The sequence below is a fragment of the Solanum dulcamara genome, chromosome 12 (assembly GCF_947179165.1).
Source record: "Solanum dulcamara chromosome 12, daSolDulc1.2, whole genome shotgun sequence".
In the NCBI taxonomy this organism is placed as follows: Eukaryota; Viridiplantae; Streptophyta; class Magnoliopsida; order Solanales; family Solanaceae; genus Solanum; species Solanum dulcamara.
The window spans coordinates 41,819,400-41,826,760 of NC_077248.1; the positions used below are offsets into that span (position 1 = coordinate 41,819,400).

The 7,361-nt window shown below is 39.5% G+C and overlaps 1 pseudogene; it reads left to right on the forward strand.

Moving 5' to 3' along the window:
* The first annotated feature begins 4,433 nt into the window (after positions 1 to 4,433).
* LOC129877911 (5S ribosomal RNA) lies at positions 4,434 to 4,551 on the forward strand (annotated as a pseudogene).
* The last annotated feature ends 2,810 nt before the right edge of the window (positions 4,552 to 7,361 follow it).

The following is a 7,361-nucleotide window of genomic DNA, read 5'->3' on the forward strand; positions in this document are numbered from 1 at the left end:
ATATTATCATCTCTTTTCATCATATATATCTCTTCATCGTGTCATTGTATATGACATTATACCATTGTACACGACATAACCTCATTGTATATATATAGCATAACATATTTGGCCCATTATGGGGTTTGGTGTCACAAATGTATCACTATATTTGCATATCCATGCCTACCTATGGTGTCCAGCCCTTTAGTGAGGGACTCGGTGAAGAGAGTAGGGTATATCTATAGCGCACCCGCATCATATATATATATACCATACCTGTCCCTCAAGTGAGGGGCTCGGTGTTCCTTCCTTATATCACCAAGTACCTTACCCGGCCCATTATGGGACTTAGTGTCATAATTATCATATTTTATCCAGCTCGGGATGCAATGAATACTCATATCATTGTCGTATCATTATATCATCACATTATCATATCACCATATATAGTATCATCTCCTCATACGTGGCATTACCCATTATGTCACGATATCATATCACATCCAGTCTGGAACTTAGTAAAAGAAGTAGTAAAGTTGCGCACGATATTAGGCCAGGCCCTGCATGGGACTCAGTAAAAGAAAGGTTACGGGTATGCACGAGTAGAGTAGTGAGAAACCATATGCAATTAAATCATCTCTTGAGACTCAATGAAACAGTCAAGTGAATCATCACTTGAAGACCAAGAAAGTAATTCTCTGAGGTACCCTTTAGATGTTATTAGGGATTACATCAATTAGGGCCTCAAGAACTATAGGCGTGTACCAAGATAATGCCATAAAATTTATGCAATCAAAGACACAACTTATGCAATCAGACACATAGCTTATGCAATCAGAGATACAACTTATACAATCAGAGACATTTATCCTCTCAGAGCCTTTCAGAATAGGAGCTTATATCTCTACTTTCTATTCAACATATAGATAGCTTGAGAGTAGTAATTTAAGTTCTTTAGGACCCTTAGTATTAAGAAGTAACTACGAGTCACGAATTATATCCGTAACCTATAAATGGAATTACCTCTAAACTCATATCAGACATCATTTCACTTACCTTAAGCGATTTCAATGAAAGAAGGAGATAGGCCTTATATGTACTACTCTTCATCCTACAGAAGACTTTAAAGGAGATGAGTCAACTTAGTGTAGGAGTTCTAACATCCAGAAGTGAACAAGGGTATTGAGTCATACTCAGAGCTTTATGAATGGAATGACTCTCAAGTTTCGTATATATATAACTTAAGGCTAAGACATGTCAAAAGAAAGAAAGGGTAAGCTTCACATACCTTTTGTGGATTAACTGTAACCCAGTTCGCCTCGTTATCTCCTTGAACTATTAACATGAGAGTAATACTAAGGTTAATAACCTTTTACTTTCCAATTTTCAACTCTATAACCAAGTACCCATAGGAATCTTTTTCTTATCCAATACCCTCGACTAGTTTGTTACTAGTTTCGAAGTTACCGAAAATCAGGCAGCATTTCCCCTATAACTTTAACATCCCCGAGATTTCAAATTGGCCACTGTGTCAATAACCATACAAACAAAAACAACCAGAAGAATATACACAAGTAAATTACTTCAACATTACACAATACTAACTCCAAACAACTCGCTCGAAGCTACGATATTAAAATAGAGTTTTTAATCTTTATTTCGCAAAACCTTTAATAATACAAAATGGAGGGTCATGTGGCTGAAACCAGAAGTAACCAAACCCCTTTTAGAATACTTTACATCCCTGAAACACGCCATCCAACCAGCTGCAACCGCAGCACCACAATCGCAACACACTACTCGACTTCGATTTAACTATGATGACTTCTATTTAGTTTGATCCTAACGTCAACCATACTTATGCAATTTTTCTACTTACAATCTTGTTTAAGACATGTAATATACCACATAACAACATTATAAACTCATATTTTAAAGGGAAAACTTTACCTTACCCAAAACTCGCCAAAACTTGCCAAAACTCGCCTAGGAAGCTCTCCTAGCGCGGCTAGAACTTTAGGCTGTTTGCTAACATTTTGGTGATGCTACAAACCATAAATTTTCATTAATAACACCTTCATAAAATCGTGGTATACCCTAGATAATTAATTCACAGAACAAAATTGGAGAACTTACTTTTTGGCTCTAAATCTGTGGCTCTCTTTCTCTAGTTTAAGGTTCATCTTCTCTCTTTTTCTTTCTAGACTTTTCTTCTCTTTTTCTTTGCCTAGATATTTTTATGGAAGAATGACTTTTTATTTGGATATAAGGATGACTTATAATATATATACATATATACCACCTTATGGGGGAGTGACACGTGTCAACCCCTAAGTGGTGACACATGTCAAGCCCTTATTGGCACAATGCACCGTGCCTTCCAACCACGGGATGCCACATAGAATGTGGGGTCCACCACCCTTGCTCCAGCTGATACCATGTAGAACTCTCTCATGCTTCCACATGGATCTCTCTTTCCCCCCTCCTTGCTTTATAATCTCATCTTACTTTATGAACCTATGTAATCCTTGCCACTTAAGCTTGGTATGCACTCAAGTAGCTTAAGTATGTAAGATTTCCAAGTTGGTAGCTTACGTAAATAAGTCGAGTCCTACGATTCATTATTCGGTCTCTAACTTCTTCCGGATTCTTATAACTCTATTTCTAGTCTTCTCTACTATGGGGTATCGCATTCTCCTTTCCTTAGAGTTGTTTGATAGCGTTATAGATTACCCAGCTCACATGGTAACTCTTAAGAAGCTTAAGAGTTGTTAAGAAGGATTAATAAGATTTAAGAAGCTTTAAGAAACTTTAGGATACCTTAAGAAACTTAGGAGGCTTACGATCCTTCCAAGAACTTAAGAGCCTTTCAAGAGACTTAAAAATACTTTCCAAAGTACAAAAGTATGGGGTGTAACATCTTTCCCCCGTTTAGGGCATTCGTCCTTGAATGTGAACAAAACCTTCCTTAAGATATTATATAGATTATATGAAAATTCCTATCTATTGCAATAACTCATACGTTCATCAAGCTATCACTATCAGAGTACCAAAGTTTAGGATTACCTGTAGCATAAGGAGTAGGTACGAATACTTGTGTTTCATTTCCTCCTTCGCTTCCCAGGTTATCTCTTCACAATTTTTATTTTACCATAATACCTTGATGGAAGCTACGTCTTTAGTTCAAAATCTTTTACTTCGCCAACCCAGGATGGTGATAGGTTGCTTCTCGTAGGATAACTCCTCTGTGACCTAGATACCCTCTACAGAATATACCCGGGTTGGATTACCAACATACTTGCAAAGCATTGATACATGGAAGACTGGATGTACCACTTCCTAATTTGCTAGTAAGTCCAGCTTATAGGAAACCTTGCCTATTCGGCGGAGGGTCTGATAAGGTCAATGTATCTGAGACTAAGGTCCCTTTTCCTGCTGGAGCTCATTACTTTCTTTGTGGGGGGTACCTTCGGAAATGCCCAATCATTAACTTGAAAGTCTAGAAGTCAACGCTGATTACCTATATATGACTTCTTTCGACTCTGAGGTGCTAATACTCTCTCTTGAATAAGCTTAACTTTTTTAACGGCTTAGTAAACCATGCCTGGGCCCCTTAGTCACATTTTACCAACATCAACCCACCAATTAATGACCTATTCTTTTGCCATACCAGATTTCTTTTGGGGCCATCTAGATACTAGAATGATAGTTGATGTAGTAAATACTCTTGTCAGGTAGTAGGCAATTATCCAAGCTACCTTTGGGGTCAAGCGTATAGTCTCGCAACACCTCTTCTAGCATTTAGCTAGTAAGCTTAGTCTGTCCTTCGGTCTGAGGGTACAATGGTAAACAAGACCTATCTATCTTTCCAATCTCTTCTTGGACTGATCTTTAGTAGTTAAGTGTAACTCGGGCTCCTTCATCTGAGAGAATAGCTATGGGAACTCCATAAAGTCTCACCACCCTCTTGACCTATAATTTTACACAATCTTGATTGGATAGGTAGTCCTTGATTGAAGGAACATGGGCTGATATTGTTAATCTACGGATAACAGTCTATATAGAATCATCTTTCCAGGGAGTGCAAAGTGAGTCTTGTAGCCAAAGTCGTATTATGGAATCTTCAACCTCGTATATTACTTCTTGCCTTCTTTAGATGACATCAACTGGTACCCTCGCCTTTTGGGTTTTTCTTTTCGTCCATCAGAGTTGGCTACCAAGTTGTGCTAAAGTCCCCTCACATAATGACCTGTATAGACGTTCCATGGTTTGACTTATCATTAACTGGTATTATATTGAAGAACTGTGGCATACAAGTGCACCATCTGTTAGTAATCAGCTAATCTTGCTTATTTTGCCTAAGCTCTTTCACAATTCCCTTATCATAACTTATAACACTCTAGGTACATAACTCATGTCATTGCTTCGCCGCTAGTTTGGATTCTCCCATCTCGTGCAATCATAGCAGCACTAACGAACCGGATCCCACTAGAATTCTGAAGTTAAACGTATTTGGGCGAGAGTAGTACTAGGATGGGTGACCCTCTTAGAAAGTCCTCGTGTCACGTTCCATTGCCATCCTTGCAATAATGTGTGAAGGCACTCATCTTAGCCCAAGATTTACTTAGCGTCTTCTCGCTAGTCTTCATGTTTTGCCTTACCCTCTCTTCTTCTCTTTTACAACCGGTGTCGGGGTAGATATTTAATTCAATCATGACTGTGTCCTTTTTGTCCATTTGATTTAACTTCTCTTCGTATTCCTCTGTAATATCTCCAAAATATCGTAACTCCTTTTCCTCATGTACTCCTTCGCTTGGTCTTATGCTGTATATAACTATTTGTAGGTTGTACAACTACTCTTATACCACTGGTATGAGGTAAACATAGTCTTTTTGTCTCCCGGCCTGTCTTGCTTCACATATCAACTTCACATTAGGACTTGCTTGTGCTAACACTATTTTGTCCTATATCTTTCTTTTCTTCCTTTACGTACTCCTTAGTCTCCTCATTTCCTACAGTAGGCGATTTTCTATTCTCCTTGCTACTTATACGTCCCGATATCAACGACCATTGATGTTGTTGCCATATCTTAATCTTTACTCAAACATGGACCTACTACCCTTTTTGCGGCCCTTAGTTTGCTCAGTCCTACTCTCTTATCATATTCACCCTTTTTTGTAGGCAGCCATAATTCTTTGCACGGTCTCAGATAAAGCGGCTTCTATCTATTTATTATTGTCCTTGAGCTCTTGCTAACTCGTGCTAGTATGGGATCTCACTTGAAATTTAAGCATTCCTGTCAACATGTGACAGTGTCAGTTGATTTCCTCTCATGCTTGTATTTTTCTTGTCCACTTCCCCCCTTTAGGGTGTACCCATGTCATCCTCTATTTATTTTCAATTGTTCATACACATATGATTCTGTTCCAACACATTTGACATACTGCACCATGTCTATACCTTCTCTTAACTCATCTATACTTTAGGTTGCCCCTGTAAGAAACCTTAATATGGTTGGGGTGCTCAGAATTCTCAATAACTAGTACCCAATCTAGTCCAAGTACTAGTACTCGAGTCATATAACTAATGTAGTAGTTTAGCCGAAGCTACATTTCATTCATCCCAATCAGTACGTCACTAGTGCTTATAATCGTGTCCGATTCTCCATTCGGGGCACTTATACACTGATGACACGTGTCTCATGTTTTATTTATCACATTTTTTTCCAATGAATACCACTTGTTCCTTTGATAATTTCACAATGCCTCAGTTGTTTTGCAATTTCTATTCCCTATCTTTGAGAGATCCCACTATTTTCCAAAGTAGAGGTACATATACACAATACCCTTCTCTACTTCATGAGCTTTCATCCTTATCGTTACCATGGATACAATCTCTCAAAATATGTTACAACCGTATATATCATTCTTTTTCTATCTCTAAAAAACAAATTCAGCAGAGTTTCCTCTATATTCCTTACTATCCCAAACCTGCACTCAGGAAATACCAATAATGCCTCACAGGGCCAACATATATATGCATATCATAGTCTATCACAGCCACACAGGCCGCCAAATATCGGCAACAAAAAGAGATATATACATAATAGAGTGGGGCCTGGATCTATCAATGCATACACATCCTGGGAGAAGATTAATAGTATACCTGTAACCATGTTTGATGATGCCTCCTAATCCAGAGGAAGTCTACCACGGTCTCCACTATGGCCTACTGAGTTATGCATACACTGATTTATAGAGCGCGTAGCTAACGAAAAAGAAACTCCAACAACTGATCCAGTAGGTTGAGCTGAACCTTTCCATCTACTCTTAAATAGGCACTCTCTCATAAAATGGCCTTGACAGTTGCAGGTGAAACAAGAACCTATAGCAAGACGATATTTCCCAAAATATGCCTTACCACAGCCAGGACATTGAGGTAAAGGTGGCTTCGACTAACGCAACCCTTTGCTCATTGGTGCACCTGAAACCCTAGAGCTCGAACCGACTCTTGGGCATCCCGTGTTATCGAATATTCCACCAGGGAACTGAGGGGGTTCCCCCAGGATGGTTGGGAAGGGTATATACTATACTAGTAAGGCTGTCTGCCTTGAGACTCCCCCGAATCACCAGCCAGTCTAGCCTTCTTATGCTGGCCTCTACCATAATCTTTATCGGGTTATCGCTCACTATACCGCCTCCTAATCCCTAGCCCATGCCTTTGAACCTGTTCTTCCATTAACCTAGTAAATAGTTGAACTGCATCCCTCATCGCTCTATCTTCTAACCCTAGTTGTGGGATTGGAGGCTTATGCACTAGGGTCTAGGGGCCCACAGCTACTGCTGCTCTAAGCTCCTCTAGAGGCGGCGGCGTAGTGGAGCTCGCCGACTGGAGCACAATTCCCGGCATAGACTTGGCACGAGTCTTAATAACTCCTAAGGTTTAACTTGTTCCATCCGCTACTGACTTGCACTTCTGGGCAGCTGTTGCTTTCTTTGGAGGCATTACTGTAAATACAATAGTATATCAGTGAGAGATCATTCTAATAACATAGATTTATCGCACGATATAAGACAAGAGACAAAGGTAGCACCCTAAATATCTTGTAGCATCCTGTTTGTAGATGTAGTGCACCACACACCGATAAACAAGACTCTACTAGAGACGGTCTGTATACATTCCAAACAAGGACCGCTCTGATACCACTTTTGTCATGACCCAACCCCATAGGCCATGATGGGTGCCCGAACTGGACACTCGCGTGTACCCTTGCTAACTATAAGTAAACCTGTCTCCTATTTGAGTCATAGCGTTCCAACAGGCAAGACAATATATATAAGCTGATGAGGCTATCATAATATATAGGAACAACTGTTCAC